Consider the following 21,835-nt stretch of genomic DNA (forward strand, 5'->3'; position numbering starts at 1 on the left):
GTACCATGATATTTATGGTATCCTAATATAATAGCTGCACTCACACATGAAACAGGAATGTGGCTTTGACCACACCGTGTCCAAGGCTAGTGTAAACAGTGAAGTCGCCAATCTGATGTTGAAGAAAGCTAGATATCACTAAACATATTTTACTCATGTAAATCCACTTGTAAGGAAAGTCCCTCCTTTTCTCCCCCACCTCCCCAGCCCACCATAGTTTGATCAGTCTTATGGCCAGTGTTACTATAAGACCGGAAAAAGCTGTATTCTCAAGGGGTGTGTGTGTGTGTGTGTGTGTGTGTGTGTGTGTGTGTGTGTGTGTGTGTGTGTGTGTGGTGTGTGTGTGTGTGTGTGTTAGGGGGAGGAAAGGGAGTTAAACAGTGCTTCCTTCTACATTCATGTCAGCACAGTAAGACAGACATCTATTCCGGCTATGAGGTTGTCATGGCTACAGCAGGAAGATGGAATGCAGTAAATATCTTTATTTACATCAACCCTATCCCCAGTCATCATAACTAATCTACATTTCCTTTCTGACACACACACAGTCACACACACACAATCGCACTCATGCGCGCACACACACATTCGCACACATGCGCACACACGCACACGCACGTGTATTGACTTCCATTACAGTACAGTGTAATTAAACCATTTACATACACATTCTCTCTCTCTGTTTTTCTCAGTTGGTCTTGTTATGGTCTTTGAGGAGAAAGGTCAGAACACGCCAGGAAACCGGCAGTCCTGTCAGAGAGGGGGGAGGAGGGATGCGGGGCATTTTATTTTTGTAAAGGCTACAATCATTCTCACACAAAAAGCAAGCGCTGACCTCGAAAACTGAATGAGGAGAATAAAAAATATGAATTTGACTGCGGATCTCTGTCAATGCCAAGGGCCTGTCAGCAGTGGAATGGGACAGCTGAGGTTAGAATGAATAGCACCAGGGTTCATTTCAATGGAGATGAATAGGAAGAAACAACAGGGGACAGTGCCTGATGATAAGACATAGTACATAACAAGGCCTTTCTTTATCTGCGACCACCCAGAGACCTGAAGCCTTGTCTGGCTGTGAGATGAGAAGCTACCCGGGACATGCTCAAGCCTGGGCGTGATTTCATCATCAGATCATATCCCATTTTCTCTAGTGTCCAATAATGTTAAGTTTGTATTATGCGTTGTTACTGTAATATCATATTTTCCCACTGTGAATGGGATCAGTTCACAGCGACCATGCTCAAAGTGTTTAGAAACTACAGATTGAGGAAATTGGAAAAAGTTTTTACTCTTTTCTGCAAGCGTATCCCTGGACCTCACCGACCACAGACTAATAGAGCAAAGGAAAGACAGAGATGGTGTGAGACGAAAGAGAGAGGGAGAGAGTGAACGACAGAGGTAGCTAGTGGAGGAGTGGAGAAGGAAAGTGACAGGAGAAAGAAAGAGACTAAACTGGTCACCTGGAGATGAAGCCCCTTGTTGTGTGTGCTTTAGGGAAGTAATGGTCGCTATGGAGAAGCAGTGGTCGCTATGGTAACCCAGGGAGAGCGGGTCAGCGGCTCCAGGAATGTGTTTGCACACAGAGGGGGGGATGATGAGAGGAGGACCCCGCTGGTACAGTTGAAGAGGGCTGTGAATGTCTGCATCTCTGTGGGGGTGTGGGGACAACTGCCACACCACTGGTGCCATCCCACAACAGGAGGGCAGAGGGGCAGGAGAGGGCAGGGTGAAGCGGGTTGACAGGGTGAACCCTGAAAATGATATTCCACTGTGTGTGTGTGTGTACTCCCCGTTCAGTTCACTCACTGTGCCCTTAATGCTTGACACAAATTGCAGGATGTCAGCATCACCTACCAATGACAGTTAATCTTCTCCTCCCACCAGAAGCACACACACACTGACACACACAGACACACACACACACTGACACACACACACCGACTCGTTCCTGCTTCCCAGACCACAGAACAGACACGCTCACTCAAGCACAAAATGTGAAGTTCAAGCAAGAAAATTCAGTCACATTTCCCAACACATTTCCACCTCATTCAGAGTCAAGCATGATTAAAATCCTGACACGCACACACCCCCAACCTCACACACCTCCAACCTCACACACCCCCAACCTCACACACCCCCAACCTCACACACACACCCAACCTCACACACACCCCCAACCTCACACACACCCCCAACCTCACACACCCCCAACCTCACACACACCCCCAACCTCACACACCCCCAACCTCACACACACCCCCAACCTCACACACCCCCCAACCTCACACACCCCCAACCTCACACACACCCCCAACCTCACACACACCCCCAACCTCACACACACCCCCAACCTCACACACCCCCAACCTCACACACACCCCCAACCTCACACACAAACACAACCTCACACAAACACAACCTCACACACACCCACAACCTCACACACAAACACAGCCTCACACACACCCCCAACCTCACACACAAACACAACCTCACGCCCCCCCAACCTCACACACAAACACAACCTCACAGAAAAACATAACCTCACAACACAAACATAAACACACAAATCTAGTGGTTCGATTAACACAGCATCTCTGATGGAGCTATTCCTCCCTGTATTTGTCATGGATCATCAAATCCAAGTCCACAGACCCTCTAGCCCTAACACATACACAAAACCAGTGACATTCTGTCCCTGTTCCTGTCTCTGAACCCCTTACAATGGCCTTATGAACCTCCAATAGGGCTCCTGACCCACCCACCAAGCCTAAATGACCTGTAGCACTCCACACGGCCCCACAGATCAGCCCATGGACCCGACCTTGATTCCAATTGCCACACGACTCCCTTTACTTTGACCTTTTGACATGGTTCAGTTCAAGGGCTGGTGATGGGACTCTGTGTGATCCACACTTGTCACCCTACCTCAAATGCCCCTAATATTTCAACTATGAATGTTCCTTTTCAATCATGGGAGCGATTCAGAATGTATCCATAAAGCCTTAAATGCTTGTTGTGGTATGCAGGTGGGGAAAAGCATTTAGACACGGACATCAAGTGGTTACTTTGACACATTTTTCAATGAGAGAAACAAAAGCCATTCCTTTCGCAGGGCAGTGATAATCTGTTCATGTCCATGTACCACCTCTGTATCTCGGCTCAGATTGCCACACTTTCAATAACATTGTCAGCTTCAGAGGCTGGCAGTCACACTGTTAGACAGGACCTGGTAACACAGACGTCCGTGCCAGAACTCAAAGACCCAGTCCAGGAACCGAGGCCAAGGAAAGAGGACAGGATAGCGGTTTCTGGACTGGGCCCTTAAAATTATTTTTGTCACACTCGTTTTTGTCACACAACAGGCTACACTCAATCTTGTTTTGAATCAATTGTGTTCCTGTTCGTGATGAACAAAAAACAGCAGGGAATGTTTTAAAAATACAAAACTTATATACGTTACGCACATATGACCTGCTTTAGATTTTAACGAACGGGCTGTACTTGCTTGTTGGAATAAGACACGATTTGTACTACTATTCTTAGAATCATGTACTGTGTATAATAGCTATAGTGCTGTGCCTACTGACTACATGCCGTACTGTATGCCTGTCATGGCTGCTCTCCTTCTAAGATATGTAACCCTTCCTTCCTCCACAGTCCTCCTCTCTGTCTCTGTACCGCCTGCCAGCTCCCCTCTAAGACATTGTTCTGCAGCTTGCAGCACTTAAAGAGCTGAACTGTCTGCTGGTGGAGCAGTGAAAGGGAAAAATGTTATCGCATTAAAATAAAAACCTCCTTTCATTTGTAAATTCCTGGGACATGCTTTTCCCCCACATCCTTGCTCTGACATGGCTGGTGGACCTAGAAACATCCCACCCCCTTACCTCAGCTCCTTCCATGTGTCTCCATTCAAGAGCAGAGGATCCAGGATCCCCCCCACCCCCTTTCTCTACTTCAGCTCCGTCTTGCTCCTCTAATTCCATTTATCCTTTTCTAAATAAGGCAGAGATCAAAGCAGACTGGCCCCTCCCCACATCGTCCTGCTTTCCCTCCATCCAGAGCAGCATTGTCCCGGTCCATGTGTCACTCTCTCTCTATCTCTCTCGCTCTCTCGCTCTCTCTTTGTGGGACCCTTTTCTGGTTTGGTGCCATGTCCAACCGCTTCCATTGTCATCTGGTTCCCTAAAGGACCCAACCGCCCTGGCAGCGCCCCCCCCTCACAACTACCTCCTTCTGGACCGTGAACTCCCTCTCTTCCCCTCCCTACACCACCCTCCACTCCACCCATTCCTGCTTCCATGGGGACGAGCCACCTGAAGAGAGCTGCGGATTAGCGGTCCAGTTCAAAGACTTGAGGATTTTGTCTGGGGGAAGGTCTTTGGGCAGTCAGGGTGGGGGGGATGTTCTGTCTCTGGGCATCAGGGAGCCTGCCTGCAGCTGTGGCCCAAAGCCCAGTTCCTCTGAGGGGCTGTCCGGCCTGCCAACTCCAATCAGCTACAGACCACAGAGGGCCCCCACCAACAGCTAGCAGGTCACAGGTCAAGCAGCCCAACCTAGCCTGACATACCTCGGCTCCACAGTCCTCTCTGCCTCACTGGGCATATAATGCACCTAGCTAGCACGCTCAGTGGGACTGATCAATGCTCAGAGACATTAATCACAGGAGAGTCTTCACAGTGGGCATCGACTTTGACCTAACACTATTTAATGGATTCCTTTCCCTTTCTCCTTTTCACCTCATCACTAGCACTGAAACTTTTTTCACTAATCAGGCTCCTACAGTGGTCACAGAAATTGGGAGGTAGCCACAATATATCCTCAATACCGTAATTTAGTGTGGAAATTAATTATTTGACCCAATTTTGTAATCTCACAGAGCTCCCAGTGTCAATGTTTCAGTATACCAGTGGTTCGGGTCAGGACCATGAAGAGGACTTTATTCACATGTTTATTACTATTATAGGGGGGATTTTCAAACACACAACACTTGTAGGAGCTATATTAGTGTTAAAACCCCGTTTTTGAGATGTTCTTTTCTCCCATTTGGCTTACATTCCTACTGGATGGAGTCATGTAGAACACAGCACAATAGCATAGCCTACACTTGGCAACAATTCTACTCTTAGTCCAGTCTTGCAATGTCAGCCAAACTCTAATGCCTGTGTGGTGGGTCTGTGTGCTGTGCTGTACTGGGCTGTACTTTGTTGATTGAAGCTACTGGCTGGCTGGCTTGCTGGCTGGCTTGCTGGCGGGCGGGCGGGCGGATGGATACACAGGGAGCTCAGTGGTAGCCTGGTCTCAGGAGGTGACCTTCATAGCCACACTTAGACCATCGCCGAGAGGATTTGACCAACAACCGACTAACTTCATAACCTCTGCTCTTTGCTGTTTACTGTGGTTCTCTGCTGAGGGGTATCCTACAAAGCAGGTTTGAGGAGTTAGCGAGGTAACTTTGGTCAACTCTAAGTTCAACTCGGGATAACGGTCATACGGAAGTGGCTCACCTTTTAGCTAGGTGCAATTCTATGGCGTCGAATCCTTCAGAACTAACCTACGGCACTCCAGAGGACATATGACTAAAACAATTATTCCCTCATTATGTCGAGATCACAACTTATTTATCTCATGATCACCACATAACAAAAGTTGTTTTGTCGAGATCACAAGATAAACTCTATGAATAGGAGTGAACCTACTCATGATAGATGGACAGTATGGTTGAGGTGGCAGGGCACGGTGGACCAGCGCATACGTTTTTATTCACTGCTACACTAAGTGGCCTTGTGGTTAGTGTCCACCCTTGTGGTTAGAGTTTCCGGGCTGAGAATGGAACGTTGTGAGTTTGATCCCTCGACGAGTCATACCAAAAACTGTAAAAATGGGACCTGAAGCGCCTCTGCTTGGCACTCAGCACTGAGGAGATACAGTAGATTGGGGGTAAGGCCCTGTGAAAGACTAGCGTCCTGCCCAGGGGGTGCACTTGTACATCAAGCTGTTGTGACAAAGTAAAATGTAGAGTTTCCATCAACCTCGCTTGCACTGCGCACAATTTAAATATCAAAGAACACCGCAGTTTGTGGGCAGAGTAGTGGGTGAAACCATTTACTTCAGAAAAAGGTGTGATATTATTAAGGCTCAGGAGAAGACCCAGATGCAGACAGTTTTGAAGTAGCAAAAGTTTATTACAGGAACAGGGGGGCAGGCAAACGACAGGTCAAGGGCAGGCAGAGGTCAGTAATCCAGGGTGGTGTGACAAGGTACTGAACGGCAGGCAGGCTCAGGGTCAGGGCAGCAGAATGGTCAAAAACCGGGAAAGCTAGAAAGATGGGTGACACCTGGAGGGGGGTGGAGACAAGCACAGACAGGTGAAACAGATCAGGATGTGGCAGATATAAATAAAGTTTCCTTTCATTATGTGTTGTCGAATTCATAAAAATATTTGCTGCCATTCTACTAAGGTTGTCAATACGAGAGGTCTTCAGACTTACCATTTTTTTAATTATTTTCCTTGAAAGAACAACTAGTGGGTTTTGAGTTCTTCTCCCCTATTTGGAAAGTTGGTCTGCCTGCTCCTCAGTCTGAGAGAGATATTATGAGAGCAGGTTTGAGTCTCTTTCCTCTGTACATAAAAAAACTGTTTAAAACTGTATAACACAATAGTGTCTTTGGAATGTGGCTATGTATATACTTATGTTGCCGTTAATGTATTTAAAGCCTATTTTGGCAAGTTAACCAAGTTTTTGCTGGCTTAGCTAGCCATGTTAATGACGAGCTAACTAGCACCATCAGTCAGTGCACTGTAATGTCACTCTAGCTATTGCTAGCAGGTGATTTATCAAAATATTAAGTGAATGTTTATTTTCTTACTACCTTAAAAGGTTTATATAAAAAGGACATGTGTTATTAGTTTTGTTGCGTTCTAAAATATATCTTGTGTCTTACCTAACCAGTGAACGTGTGGCTGTGACCGTCCTCTCAATGTCTGTCATCACTGTTTGATATCTTCTACTGCAGGAATGCTTTACTTTATTTTTGTTATTTTCTAAACACAACGCATCTATACTATATGATCACTTTGTGCATTGAGTCCGAGAGAGATATTCTGAGAGCAGTGAACGTGTGGCTGTGACTGTCCTGTCAATGCCTGTCATTATCGTTTGATATCTTTAACTGCAGATAAAAACCAAGACAACCTGGAGTGTGGGCGTCCGTGTGCCTTTCTTCTGGGTGGCTATATGAAGTTGGTTACAGTGCCCCACGCTACAGAAGCAGGAGATAGGGTCCTGCCCTATGAGCCGTTCCGGCTCGCACAAGCCAAGGCTACTTACTTACTTACACTATGGGATGGTACATTTCATGCCAACATCATGCTTTCATTTGTGTTTGAAGCTCATTATCCGTTTATAAATTAGAATGTTAGTAAGCTAAATGCCCCTTACCTTGAGCTAAGAGCTTGAGCTAAGGGCTTTTAAACCCTGAATGATGCCTGACAGGCAGCACTGTCTCCCAGGCTGTGTGCCACCCCCAAGACCACAGCCAATCACATGCAAGCAACAATGCACCTAACTTGGCTAGTCTTTTGAGCCAGTGAGCTAGTTAGGTAGTTTTGTTAGTTAGATAGCTATCTAGCTAGCTTTTTATCTATGTTAGCTTTCATAACTGATATGTGTATAATTGTAGTATAATTGTAAGGGACACTTCATATTTTATAGATAATATTTACATTTACAGAGTGGGTGAGCTCTATTTCTGAAAGGCGGAACAATTTCAATAGCAACCTCAGAAGCTGATAAATCCGGACGCTGCTTTGTAAGCCGTTTTATATGTAAGGCTCCTTGCAGTCAGCCTACAAGGCAGAATCCTGACTTATCAGCCCAATCGCTTGCAAATGAACTCAATGCCACAAATAATTAATTTAAGGTTTTATTTACTAGACTTAATAAGTTGGAAAACAAGGTTGTTAAAGACATGTTATAAAACAGGGTACAATGGGGTACAACACAGATATTGAGGTGAGAGTCTCCACAGTATAACTGGTTTCCGTACCCAACTCAGGCAAATACAACAGAACATTCACAAGACTTTTGAAAATGACATGATCTTACTCACTGAAAGAGAAAATGTGAGAGGACTTCGTCAATTTAGGCATTCACAACCGTGAAACTCTAGAGCGCACCAACCAGGAATAGACATGAACTAGGCTACCCATTTGCCTCTGATGTGGAGAGTGCCAAGACAGTATTGATCATGGGTTTGTAAATTAAACTTTCCGTCTTACAATACTCTTATAACTTCCACCACTTTACACACACACTGCCACTTTCAGAGGAGATGAAGAATGTAACAGGGTAATAGTACTTGTACGTCAGTGTTGCCTGCCCAGTTGGATTCCGATTAGGATGGGACGGAGCAGGGATCGATGGTTGTCCAAGTCTCTCTCGACAGCAGTGCTGAGGCCAGAAGGCCTAAATAATTCACAGCCCAAGCAGCGATACCCACTTCTCTCTCTGTCAGTACTCAGTCCAGGAAAGTAAAGTCTATTGGAGTTGTTTCCGTGCAGCTAATTCTTTCTCTGATCACAGCCGGGATGGATGGGGAACTTAGTTACTTTGTTTTCCGCAGGGACACCTCTGGGATGATTGCTTTGGTCTGAATAGAATACGTTTTCGTCAATAGGTGTTTGGCTTCAAAGGAGGTATGTATCAATCTGTTCACCTGGTGTAGCAAGTCCTGTAATTTATACAGATACTCACAGAGGGCGGGCCGATTAGGCCAGACAGCGTGTCACAGGGATCACCCAGTTGATTCTGAGAATCCAGCACATTCCTGTCCATTCACACAAACCTGGAATTTCCTCATAAGTGTCTACAACATGTCTTATTGTAAAAAAACAGTTCAACAGTCCTTAGGATGAAATACGCGGCCTGTAGGTTCCAAACATGCCTTGGGTGAAATGTCCACATTCCATGTTACAGCAAATACACGTTATACCCCTTTTAATGACATCAGAAGAGAAATTTCACAGTATGCTTCAAGTTATCGCAACATGTCATGAGTCCTTCAGTTTGATATATTGTTCAGAAAACGTGTTTAAATGTCCTTGCGCTATTGATGGCACTTTCCTTTGTTACAAAGGAATATCATAGACCGACCCCCCCCCCTGGAATTCACATCCCTGGCACCTGAAAGACTAGCTGAAAATCCCCCATAACATGTGAGTCGTAAAAGATGGTTGGCTGATTGGCCGAGAGTGTCTGTCTTTTGGCATGTGATAGTGCTTGAGGAGGGCAAAAGTGTAAATCTTGGCCTGGAATGTGGTACATAGGGAATATTTGTTCTCCACCACAGAGAAAATCTCAACAAAACTTTTGTTATGTCGTGATCATATGAGATAAATAAATTATGATCTCGACATAACGAGGGAATACTTTTTTTATTCCTTGCTGGACTTCCGTACTTATCTGCTCCAGGGCAGACTAACCAAGGGGCAAGGGTTCTGATCTAGAAGCACGGTTTCGACTGCTCCTACAGTTCTGCTTGGGTACTGCAGTTTAACTGACAGACAACAATTTCCATAGATGGCCACATAGAGAAGTCAGATATGAAAATTCCTAATAAGATACTTTAGTCATCACTTTTGTGCACAAAACATAAATTTCTTTTTTCATCACTCAGAGCCAATGTCTGACATGTTTTTGGATGAGGTGATGACGTTGTCGCTGCTCGCGCTGTTCCCTGTGCTAACTACAGGGTAATTACCCTGATTGAAATGACTAAGCGGCGAGTTGAGGACCAATCTCTCTTGCAAAGATTGCATCATCACCCCTTCATTTGAGGAAGACGATTGATTAAACAATTATAATGTTACATTTTTGTTTATGTCACATTTTTGTTTTGATTTCGGCACAAATAAAAATGTGGCATTGTCTCGCCCAGGAATTGATGTTTCAGCGTTGTCGCAATGAAGAGTTCGGCATTCAATTAGGGTTTCCACTAGTTACCAAAGCCACAAAGTCAAAATTGACTGTAGGCTTATTGTAAAATTTCATGAAAAACAAATTTTAACATTAATTTAAGGTTATGGTTAGGCAAAAAGTTAGTGTGGTTAAGGTTAGAGTTAGATTTAAAATAACATTTTAAGAAGAGCGATTGCAGAAATAGGAACTTTGTGGCGCTGGTAACTAGTGACTACCTTCGACTAGGGATGTGTGAAATGGTTAGCTTTAGAAAACCCTGAGAAGATCTAGCTTGCTTCATAGAATACCCCTCTGGTTTTATGTTTGAATACATTTTTCAGAGACAATATTTTCCATCTGCTATGTTTTACAGATGGTCATACTATCAACAAACTATCTGTTGATAAGCAACTGCTTGCTAAGTCTCTCATTGTTGCCGCTTGCTATAGACCTCCCTCTGCCCCCAGCTGTGCCCTCGATACCATATGTGAATTGATTGCCCCCCATCTATCTTCTGAGCTTGTGCTACTAGGTGACCTAAACTGGGACATGCTTAACATCCCGGCCATCCTACAATCTAAGCTTGATGCCCTCAATCTCACACAAATTATCAATGAACCTACCAGTTACAACCCCAAATCCGTAAACACGGGCACCCTCATAGATGTCATCCTAACTAACTCGCCCTCCAAATACACCTCTGCTGTTTTCAATCAAGATCTCAGCGATCACTGCCTCATTGCCTGCATCCGTAATGGGTCTGCGACCAAACGACCACCCCTCATCACTGTCAAACGCTCCCTAAAACACTTCTGCGAGCAGGCCTTTCTAATCGACCTGGCCGGGGTATCCTGGAATGACATTGACCTCATCCCGTCAGTAGATGATGCCTGGCTATTCTTTAAAAGTGTCTTCCTCACCATCTTAAATAAGCAAGCCCCACTCCAAAAATGTAGAACTAGGAATAGATATAGTCGTTGGTTCACTCCAGACCTGTCTGCCCTTGACCGGCACAAAAACATCCTGTGGCGTTCTGCATTAGCATCGAATAGCCCCCGTGATATGCAACTTTTCAGGGAAGTTAGGAACAAATATACACAGGCAGTTAGAAAAGCTAAGGCTAGCTTTTTCAAGCAGAAATTTGCATCCTGTAGTACTAACTCAAAAAAGTTCTGGGACACTGTAAAGTCCATGGAGAATAAGAGCACCTCCTCCCAGCTGCCCACTGCTCTGAGGCTAGGAAACACTGTTACCACCGATAAATCCACTATAATTGAACATTTCAATAAGCATTTCTCTACTGCTGGCCATGCTTTCTACCTGGCTACCCCTACCCCGGTCAACTGCCCAGCACCCTCCACAGCAACCTGCCAAAGCCCCCACCATTTCTCCTTCACCCAAATCTAGATAGCTGATGTTCTGAAAGAGCTGCAAAATCTGGACCCATACAAATCAGCCAGGCTAGACAATCTGGACCCTCTCTTTCTAAAATGATCTGCCAAAATTGTTGCAACCCCTATTACTAGCCTGTTCAACCTCTCTTTCGTATCGTCTGAGATTCCCAAAGATTGGAAAGCTGCCACGGTCATTCCCCTCTTCAAAGGGGGTGACACTCTAGACCCAAACTGATACAGACCTAGATCTATCCTACCCTGTCTTTTTAAGGTCTTCGAAAGCCAAGTTAACAAACAGATTACCGACAATTTCGAATCCCACTGTACCTTCTCCGCTATGCAATCTGGTTTCAGAGCTGGTCATGGGTGCACCTCAGCCACGCTCAAGGTCCTAAACCACATCATAACCTCCATCGATAAGAGACATTACTGTGCAGCCGTATTCATCAACCTGGCCAAGGCTTTCGACTCTGTCAATCACCACATTCTTATTGGCAGACTCGACAGCCTTGGTTTCTCAATTGATTGCCTCGCCTGGTTTACCAACTACTTCTCTGATAGAGTTCAGTGTGTCAAATCGGAGGGCCTGTTGTCCGGACCTCTGGCAGTCTCTATGGGTGTGCCACAGGGTTAAATTCTCGGGCCGACTCTCTTCTCTGTAAACATCAATGATGTCGCTCTTGCTGCTGGTGATTCTCTGATCCAACGTCTATGGAGACGACACCATTCTGTATACTTCTGGCCCTTCTTTGGACACTGTGTTAACAAACCTCCAGATGAGCTTCAATGACATACAACTCTCCTTCCGTGGCCTCCAACTGCTCTTAAATGCAAGTAAAACTAAATGCATGCTCTTCAACCGATCACTGCCCGCACCTGCCCGCCTGTCCAGCATCACTACTCTGGACGGTTCTGACTTAGAATAGGTGGACAACTACAAATACCTAGGTGTCTGGCTAGACTGTAAACTCTCCTTCCAGACCCACATTAAGCATCTCCAATCCAAATTTAAATCTAGAATCGGCTTCCTATTTTGCAACAAAAGCATCCTTCACTCATGCTGCCAAACATACCCTCGTAAAACTAACCATCCTACAGATCCTCAACTTCGGCGATGTCATCTATAAAATAGCCTCCAACACTCTACTCAACAAATTGGATGCAGTCTATCACAGTGCCATCCGTTTTGTCACCAAAGCCCCATATATCACCCACCACTGCGACCTGTACGCTCTTGTTGGCTGGCCATCGCTTCATACTCGTCGCCAAACCCACTGGCTCCAGGTCATCTACAAGTCTCTGCTAGGTAAAGCCTCGCCTTATCTCAGCTCACTGGTAACCATAGCAGCACCCACCCATAGCACCCGCTCCAGCAGGTATATCTCACTGGTCACCCCCTAAGCCAATTCCTCCTTTGGCCTCCTTTCCTTCCAGTTCTCTGCTGCCAATGACTGGAACGAACTGCAAAAATCTCTGAAGCTGGAGACCCATATCTCCCTCACTAGCTTTAAGCACCAGCTGTCAGAGCAGCTTACAGATCACTGCACCTGTAAACAGCCCATCCAACTACCTCATCCCCATACTGTATTTATTTATTTATCTTGCTCCTTTGCACCCCAGTATCTCTACTTGTACATTCATCTTCTGCACATCTACCATTCCAGTGTTTAATTGCTATATAGTAATTACTTCGCCACCATGGCCTATTTATTGCCTTAACTTACCTCATTTGCACTCACTGAATATATATTTTTCTTTTTTCTACTGTATTATTGAGTGTATGTTTGTTTATTCCATGTGTAACTCTGTGTTGTTGTATGTGTCGAACTGCTGTGCTTTATCTTGGCCAGGTCGCAGTTGCAAATGAGAACTTGTTCTCAACTAGCCTACCTGGTTAAATAAAGGTGAAATAAATCAAATAAATTAAAATAAGGTTAGGGTTAGGTTTAGAGATAAGGGTAAGGGTTAAGTTTAGGGTTAGGATAAGGTTAAAGCTAGGGTTAGGGTTAGTATATAGTTAGCTAAAATGTTACTGATAGTCTGTAGATAGTTTGTAGAGCATGTACAGATGGACAGTTGACCAGGGCAGCTCTAGCAGGACAGACATTTGATGAACTTACTTGTTGGAAAGGTGGCATCCTATGACAGTGCCTCTTTGAAAGTCACTGAGTTCTTCAGCAAGGCCATTCTACTGCCAATGTTTGTCTATGGAAATTGCAAGGCTGTGTGCCCGATTTATACTCCTGTCAGCAACAGGTGTGGCTGAAATAGCCGAATCCACTAATTTGATGGGGTGTCCACATACTTTTGTATATATAGTGTATATATAGTAGTCTCAATATGAGCAAAACACACACTACATGAGAGGAGCACAGTTTCAGCCGCAGGGCCGGAAGCGTCTGTATTGACATGAGGTGCTTTACTTGAGGGATACAACTGCAGCAAGCTTCTGGAGTTAAAGTAAAAACAACACCGTAACCAACCAATCAACCAACGGACCTGACCTACCCCAATCACCAACCCAAGGTTGCTGAAGCTGAAAGTGTGAACAGAATATATTCTACAAAATATATATCCTATGAAACAGTGTAAAAGGGGACCTACTCTCATCTTATCTAAACCCAACCACCACCTTAAACAACTTTAGAAGCAATGCATCCAACTGTGAGCCATCCTGAAGGCGTGCCACCACCACCTGACCTAAAAACCTGCTGCCACCAGCCAGCTGACCTGCGACCTGCCAGTACCCTAGTCAACCACCAGTGCTTTGCACACAGATCACTCAACACCACACCCACCTGTTGTGTAGGTCACCCAAACCACCTGATCTGTTTCCATGGTGATGGGCACCAGAGTGCAGGATTCATCTCAGATCCCTCATAATCTCAGGTCTTTCAACCGGCCAGGAAAATCTTATCCGCCAATCCGCACATGGGTGAATGGACACACGCAAACACACACACACACACAGACACGCTTGCGCTTCAGACAATCAGGTCTCGGCCTTTTCATTTCAGTACTGAGAAAAGCAATCGTAGACATAAATATACAATGATCTCTACAATTGTAGCATGGAAAACAGGCACATTTACCACCACTATTGCTTTGTGATTCTCAAACCAACCTATATTACTTTTAGTACATATTTGTAATCACCATAAGGATTCTATGCTGATGTTCAGGCCCAAATAGACATATGAAACTGTAGAAAATATTGAAAGATTGAAAACAAAATACAGAGCTGCTGACTAAGGAACATGAATACTGGGGAAAAGCATAGAGAAAGTAAGAAACATGAGGGACATGAAAAAGACAAAAGTACAGACATACAGTTGAAGTCGGAAGTTTACATACACCTTAGCCAAAAACATTTAAACTCAGTTTTTCACAATTCCTGACATTTAATCCTAGGAAAAATTCCCTGTCTTAGGTCAGTTAGTATCACCACTTTATTTTAAGAGTGTGAAATGTCAGAATAATAGTAGAGAGAACAATTCTTTTCAGCTTAAATTTTTTTCATCCAATTCCCAGTGGGTCAGAAGTTTATATACACTCAATTAGTATTTGGTAGCATTGCCTTTCAATTGTTTAACTTGGGTCAAACGTTTCGGGGAGCCTTCCACAAGCTTCCCACAATAAGTTGGGTGAATTTTGGCCCATTCCTCCTGACAGAGCTGGTGTAACTGAGTCAGGTTTGTAGGCCTCCTTGCTCGCACACGCTTTTTCAGTTCTGCCCACAAATATTCCATGGGATTGAGATCAGGGCTTTGTGATGGCCACTCCAATAGCTTGACTTTGTTGTCCTTAAGCCATTTTGCCAGAACTTTGGAAGTATGCTTGGGGTCATTGTCCTTTTGGAAAACCCATTTGCGACCAAGCTTTAACTTCCTGACTGATGTCTTGAGATGTTGCTTCAATATATCCACATAATTTTCCTTTCCTCATGATGCCATCTATTTTCTGAAGTGCACCAGTCCCTCCTACAGCAAAGCACCCCCACAACATGATGCTGCCACCCCCGTTCTTCACGGTTGGGATGGTGTTCTTCGGCTTGCAAGCCTCCCCCTTTTTCCTCCAAACATAACGATGTTCATTATGGCCAAACAGTTCTATTTTTGTTTCATCAGACCGGAGGACATTTCTCCAAAAAGTATGATCTTTGTCCCCATGTGCAGTTGCAAACCGTAGTCTGGGATTGATTTGCACTTTTCGCACCAAAGTACGTTCATCTCTAGGAGACAGAATGCGTCTCCTTCCTGAGTGGTATGATGGCTGCGTGGTCCCATGGTGTTTATACTTGCGTACTATTGTTTGTACAGATGAATGTGGTACCTTCAGGCGTTTGGAAATTGCTCCCAAGGATGAACCCGACTTGTGGAGGTCTACAATTATTTTTGGTTTTGATTTTCCCATGATGTCAAGCAAAGAGGCACAGTTTGAAGGTAAGCCTTGAAATACATCTACAGGTACACCTCCAATTGACTCAAATGATGTCAAATAGCCTATCAGAAGCTTCTAAAGCCATTACATAATTTTCTGGAATTTTCCAAGCTGTTTAAAGGCACAGTCAATTTAGTGTATGTAAACTTCTGACCCACTGGAATTGTGATACAGTGAATTATTTGTGAAATAATCTGTCTGTAAACAATTGTTGGAAAAATTATTTGTGTCATGCACAAAGTAGATGTCCTAACCGACTTGCCAAAACTATAGTTTGTTAACAAGAAATTTGTGGAGTGGTTGAAAAACTAGTTTTAATGACTCCAACCTAAGTGTATGTAAACTTCCGACTTCAACTGTATGTATGACACACTTCTGTCTTTTAGTTTTTCAGACAAATTCTAGGAAGGATGAGACATTGCCTCATTCAGTAAATTTGTCTTTTTCAATGATGGCAACATTTTCCAGTCCTCTTCCACATTAAAGTTCCACAGAAAGAGCAGGATACGTTTTTTTAAGAAATCAAAATAAAGATTCTGTTGCCAAGTTTAGAGGGCGATTCTTAAGTTTCGAGGGCGATTCTTAAGTTTAGTGGGGGGATTTCTTAGGGTCTAAGTATGACACTGTAGTATTTTTGTACTTTTTCCAGACAGGGAGTGACTTGGATAAGAGTATACTGTATGAGTGTATGATTAAATGTGTCAAAAAGACTAAAAAGTACAATATTTTCTTTAGGAATGTAGTGAAATAAAAGTTGTCAAAATGTAAATAGTAAAGTACAGATACCCACAAAAACATTTACATTTACGTCATTTAGCAGACACTCTTATCCAGAGCGACATAGAAATTGGTGCATTCACCTAATGATATCCAGTGGAACATCCACTTTACAATTGTACATCGAATAGTACATCGAAAATTAACTAAACAACTGGGGAAGCGAGAGAGCAGGGCCTCCCTCACTAACCATTCACTGAAACACTCAAATATAACTTTTCCAACTTCCACTTTAGAAATTATAATTGATGTAAACTACAGTGGTTCAATGTTTCCAGGAATAGGCTCCAATTTAGTTTATTCAGCTGGATAACTTGGTACAATATTCTTCCGTGAACCCCACCCAGTGCACCGTATCCTATGACGCCGTAGCTAACTAGCATGCTAGCTTCCAATAACACACGGTTAGCACGAATACTTGGTTACAACAAACTACCAATGGATCATTCGTGTTCGTGTCTAGTTCCTTTCATAACGCAGAAGTAATTAAACGTTGGCTAGCTAACACAAAGTCAGTCCTGCTAGCTACGCTAAAACGACTTAAGTAATACTTTAAAATATTTTTACTTAAGTACTTTACCCCACTGTTTTTAGAAATATATTAAATTGGGGGGGACCCCTACTTCCCGCAGCTACGAGGCTACCTGCCACCCAACAACAGCACAAAGGGTTCTTGTCCATGATATCAGTTGACTGATTTCTTAGACCGAGGTAGTTAATCCTTTAGGTTTGACATTGAATCCTATATGTTCACATGCTTGGTGGTGTACCCTCCCCTTCACTCCTGATCAGTAAAACAAACAAAGGCAGATTACTGTTAAAAGATTAGAGCTTTACCCAAAATAGGATAGATTCTTAAAAATGTCCGGTATTAGGGATTTACTGTCTTTCACAGGGCTATAACGGTAGTGATCAAAAATCATAGTGTAGTATAACAAAAAGCCTATTGGTTTTTGTAGTTGTCTTTGGCATGGCTCCCTCTGCTGCACTACTGAGTAATTACTGAGCAGTACTCCTGAGCATCATCTCTGGCCAATGTGGGCGGCACTAATGAATCCAATTAACTCTTGGTAATTAACTCTTGGTAATTAACTCTTGGTAATTGCCTTTCTGAGGCATCCTTTTCCTCTAGTCTACGTTTCCTCTGCTGGTGCTGCCGCTGACACACACACCTCATCAATCATCTTTTCCTTTGTTTCAGGCCTGTACTCTTGGAGGCCAAAATAAGATTGCATAAGAATCCCGCCAGTCAATGAGAATGGTTTAAATACTGTCTGGTGGCGACATGGGGATGACTAGGAGCTCTATTCAATCCATATCGCGAAAGTTCAGCATTACAGCATGATTGAAATGTAAAGGCAATGTTCCCGCGTTAGAGGAGACTGCATTCACAGTAAAATATGCGCATGTCGGCTCTTTACCCTAACGCTTCAGTGATACAGATTGAATAGAGGCCTAGGAGTGATTGGGGCAGCCTGGCAAAGTCATTTGTTTGTTGACGTCAGGTTTTTGTGATTAAATTGTTATTGTTGACTATGATTCAATGACAGTACATGTCATTTGTTAACATTACATACTGTAGCAATGTGTTGCCTCCACATGTTGACAGCTGAGGTCAGGGTCTTTCTGTGTTGTGTTCCCAAGGCGAGGCCTTCCAACACCTCAAACCGGAAGGACACCTCCAGAATAAACAGGAGGACCTGGCGGCCGCGCTACCCTCTCCGGGGTACCAGGGAATGGGGTACTGTGTTGGGGCCAGTGTTCCCAGCGGTGGGGAAGGAACCGTGAGAAACAGGGCATCTACCTGGAGGGCTCTGTTGAGGACATTCTTCCCTAACTGGACCACAGAGGAGGTGGAGAAGTGGTCTCAGGTAAGATCCTCATCACGACAGTGCCAGTTTATAGTAATAGGATAAATAGACATTATAGATGCTATTCACTATGTCACAGTTGTCTCATAATGATGATGTCATCCCGTCCCCCAGGTGGACTTTGAGACGGCGGCCCAGTCCATCCTTATGGAGACACTGTGGGAGATAAGGAGGCTCCGCCCCAAGGCTCTGTGGGGCGTGTCCTAGTACCCCAACTGCTACAACTCTGTCCCCCTCAGTCAATGTCAAATTACACGGGCCGCTGTCCCGCTGCTGAAATGGCATTGAACGACTTTCTGCTATGGCTATGGAAACGCTGCTCAGCCCTCTACCTTGCCCTCACGCTAGAGAAGCTGCAGGGCGGGATCTCAGGGGCCAGACTGTACACATCTAATCAGATCCGGAGGGGCACTGAGAGTGACAGGCTTGGGTGAGACCGCCTACGACTTTCCTGTGTTCCTATTAGTCAGTAGTGTCTATATGTCAACTAACACTTTTCTGTATGAGGTGAGAGATAGTGCTGGGTGGAAGTGGATGTTACCATATTTTTGTCTGGTGGGTCTGTAACTAATGTATAACTGTGTGATGTTCCCTCAGGTGGACTTGGTCAACGATATTGGTTAGAGTGCTGCCATGGGGGTAGCAGGGGTTATCCTCTGAGAGAACGATCCAGGTGTCTTCTCTTCAAGGACCAGTGGCGATTTTAGCATGTAAATCTTGGTGGGGAAAAAAAAAATGTGGGATGCATGCCAGCAAAGCAACAACACAACACTGAACAATACATTAATAGCACTATAACGGTGACAAACAGTGCCCACAAACTGTTAGGGCCTACATAAAGATGTCCCAACAGCAGTCCCAACACCTTACCACTGCTACACCTGGCTATCAGTGGAGCCTTGTCTGTCAGTGAAACAATTCATTCAGACTTATTTACTGCCTTTTAGAAAAACATAGCTGATATGGCTGACTTGCTTAAAAAAATGTGGTTTCTACTAACAATTGAGATGTACAAACTATGGCATAAGGGAATGACAAGCGGATTAGAGGCAATCTGTAATTTCGATTAAGACATCAATGAGTGAGCTAGGAAGGATGTCATCAATATAACTATTTGTTCAGCACTTTGAAATGTACAGCGACAGAATTCAGAACATGGGCCGTTATTACAGTGTTCTCCCTGTACACCAAGTCAGAACCGTAGGATAAATAATGGGGGCATATAAGCAGACATTTCTCGAACAGTTTATAGGCTACATGTGCACACCAAGTCAGAACAGTAGGCGAAGTTGAGAGATGAAAATAGACCAAATTATTAGGGTGAGGCACACGGGCTACTAACAGCTTACTACACAACATACACTTAGTATTACTTTCTTAGCTACAGTATACATATCTCCCTGGCATATTACATCATTTATGCAGCAGCATACAAGACATTTTTGGACTCACCTTGTTGTGCTGTGCTCACTTGAACAGGAAGGTGGCACGGCAGTCCTTCGTGGGCAAATTTTGTCATCAAACTTTGTCATCGAAGTCTGACATTCTCTGGATTTATGGTGCTTTCAAGACAACTGGGAACTTAAAAAAAAAAAGGTTGAATCTTGATGACGTCAGTGATCTTCAGGTCGTAGCTCTAGAAAGAGGCCCGAGTACCTGGATTTACAATTCCGAGTTGGATGAAAGTTCAAAACATATTTTCCCAGTCGTAGCTCGTTTTTCCTGAGTTCCCAGTTGTCTTGAACTCACTAAAGTCAGATTTTGAAGTTCCGACTTACCAGTTATTTTGAGCGCGGCACAAATCATGCTTAATTGACAGCATGGCCAATGTTGAATTTTTATCATTTTAAACTAGGAAAGGAGCCCCTTAATCTTAGACTTGGGACCACACATCAACTCCACTGAATAGCAGGCTAGTGATTGCTTTGCAAGCTTGCTTTTAGCCACTGATTCCTTCCAAACCACTCATGGTTGAATTTGCGATTTCCAACTTGTTGTGTAATGTTCATGTCCAATGGCCGATGAGCATCGAGATGTTTTATCTATAATTTCTCTTCATATGACAAGGATTAAAAATTATTTGCCAGTAGATTGTTGACTTGCTTCATGATGATAACTGCTAGCCAAGATTTTGAAAGTATGATGTTGACATGATCAGTCCAACCATAGCTACTGTACATATAATGTGATTTGACGTAATTTTATCTGTGGCCAATGACCTTGAGCCTTCCTGGATGGGCACTTCCAATGTAACTCTATGGCAGCACCCAAGGGGCTTGAATTTTCAAGCTCTACCCTTAGACTTGGTGGTGATGTAGTGTCCCCATGAGTGACAGAACACTGAGTCAATCATGACGCAACGCTCCATATTTTCTGCTGGCTTGCCCCACCACCAAAGAAAGCACTGAGCTAAGATGAAACACCTGCATTTTAGAGCTGCCTCATTCAAGAAAACAAAAAAGAGACCATGTTTGTATGCAGCTTTATAAACTCAATGATATATTTAAAATGTTTTACATGGTTTGCAAACTGATATGTGACACGTATTAATGCCAAAATAACGTGCAAAACAGGCATTGCTAAAAAGGTGGGGCTCTGCCCCACCTGCCCTGAATGACGGGTCACCATTGACAAGGACTCAGATCTCTTAAATCTTCCATACATTGTCAGTCATACTAATGTAACTGTGTCTGAGGTCTGAAAATGACATTTCCCCTCTGTCTGTGTCTCCCCCCAGACAGCCTGCTCAGAGCTAGCCACATTCATGCTTGAGGTTCTGGGCCCATACGCCGTCAACGTGACCAGAGCCGCCCGCCTGTGCGGCGTTTCCCTATGCCAGGGGCGTGGCCACTGCTTGTGCCGCAAATCCAAGAGCTCTGCCTCCCTGCACCTGCCGCCCTCCAACTTCCTGATGACACAGAGGAAGGTAGAGATGGTGCAGGTCACAGACCAGCTGGATCCTGGCAACCTGGAGAAGGGACTTACAGTGCCAGTGGTATAAGTCCCTGGAGGGGCCAGTCACTGAGGAGGTCCTCAAGGACAGGGCTGAGGTCAGGGCACAGTGCCCTTCCAGCCAGACTGAATCCCCCCTTATTGAGTGAGCTGAACCAGGGAACCAGCCCCACCCTCGCTCTCTTGAACCACAGTGGACCGTCACTCACTGCACCTCTCCTACCTCTACTGCTGGTATTAACCACAACTTTAAGCCTTAGCCTGAACACAGACTTATGCCTGAACTCCTGACTAACCTGCTGGACTATCAGGTCAGGCTAAAGACTGTCGCACTAGTATATAAAAAAGTGGCATGGTACAAAATAGATCTATTTCTAAAAATGAAATCTGAAAAATATACTTTTATTTTGGAAAGTGGATAATTTTTTGGGGTCTGTATTGT

Source organism: Salmo salar, chromosome 13 (genome assembly GCF_965601325.2).
Source record: "Salmo salar chromosome 13, fSalSal1, whole genome shotgun sequence".
NCBI classification, from domain to species: domain Eukaryota; kingdom Metazoa; phylum Chordata; class Actinopteri; order Salmoniformes; family Salmonidae; genus Salmo; species Salmo salar.